This window comes from Cyprinodon variegatus, unplaced genomic scaffold, assembly GCF_000732505.1.
Source record: "Cyprinodon variegatus isolate N-32 unplaced genomic scaffold, C_variegatus-1.0 Scaffold1103, whole genome shotgun sequence".
In the NCBI taxonomy this organism is placed as follows: Eukaryota; Metazoa; Chordata; class Actinopteri; order Cyprinodontiformes; family Cyprinodontidae; genus Cyprinodon; species Cyprinodon variegatus.
This window is the reverse complement of record NW_015151556.1, coordinates 202,704-204,047: the sequence shown is the minus strand read 5'-3', so window position 1 is coordinate 204,047 and position 1,344 is coordinate 202,704. Positions and strand designations below refer to the sequence as shown.

The 1,344-nt window shown below is 49.3% G+C and overlaps 1 protein-coding gene across 1 annotated transcript in view; it reads left to right on the top strand.

The window, feature by feature from the left end:
• Positions 1–1,344, top strand: part of senp6 (SUMO1/sentrin specific peptidase 6) — a 24,624-nt gene that overhangs the window by 6,835 nt on the left and 16,445 nt on the right. The gene's annotated exons all lie outside the window — the stretch shown is intronic.

Sequence of the window (1,344 nt, the reverse complement as noted above, 5' to 3'; positions counted from 1 at the left end):
ACGTGATCGTTACTAATACTGACTCCCATCCCACGGGAATCCCACGGGAATCACGTGACCCGTGGGATTCCCAAAAAAATGTCAGTCTCTACTGGTTCTCCTCCTGCAGCAGCGTGTCACAGATATTTTTTGATTTCTGCCCAATATTAAAGCGTGGTCTGCGCTATGTTATTCCACGCCACAGAGCAAGGTGGCTGTATTATGAAATTTAGGCAGGATCGGGATGAGTCGGTAATAAAGATGCACACACAGAACACACACACAGTGTCTGCTAGAGTAAAATGTGTCGTTTTATTCCGCCACAGAACACAGCAAAGCAAGCACATCAATCAAGGCACGGTGCTGAATATAAATTATATTGTCCCCCTACCGTGACACAAAGGATCGGAGGGCCGGTCGATCCCAGCAGGGCAGCAACCCGCGCAGCTAGGCGTCCGTATGCAACCCTAGCAGACCCCGCCAGTGCCAACCGCCGTCCGTCCTTTATGCCAAACTTCAAAGGAAAATCTTTCACCCAATCAGGAAAAGTGACCGCTCCCTCTCACGCGCATGATTACAGAAACCAAAAAATGGAACGGGCCCCCCCCGAACCCACCCAGGGCTCGTGGATAGCCGAAACCAAAAACATTATTACATCATGGTCAGAGCATGGCACCGAGAGCTCGTGAGTACAAAAGCAAATTATATCAAGCTCTCAAGGAAACGTAGATAATGAGAGTGCTTCATTTCTGATACAAAACTTGTATGATTGTCAAACAACATAAAATATAAAACCCATATATATCAGTGGCCAATCAGGAGCTAGCTGTGGGTCTAGATACGGCCGAGGCGGAGAGGAAGTGGGGGCCAGTTTATCCGACAACGGAGGGACATGAGGGCCAAAAAGAGCGTGGATCCAGGTGGAAAAAGGGTCCCAGCGTTCTCGCTCACCTCGCTCTGCTAGCTGCTCCATCTTCCCCAGTCGTTTTCCACAATGGCGGTCAGACAAACAAAACAAGCCGGTAAGGAACCAAACAGGAAATACGCATAGAGTAGAGCAGATCTAGATTTGACCAATCAGAGGCCTCCTGTCTGCGGTCAGCTACAATTTAGGAAAGGTGCAGCAGAGTGTCTGCGGAAGGGGCGGGGTCACATTTGCGTTTACTGCGACACACACAGACGACCTGGTTTCTGAATATAAACCAGCAGAGGAGAGAAAGGAGGCCTCTGATTGGTCAGTTCTACATCCGCTCTACTCTATTCGTATTTCCTGTTTGGTCCCTTACCGGCTTGTTTTGTTTGTCTGACCGCCATTATGGAAAACGACTGGCGAAGATGGAGCAGCTAGCAGAGCGAGGTGAGAAC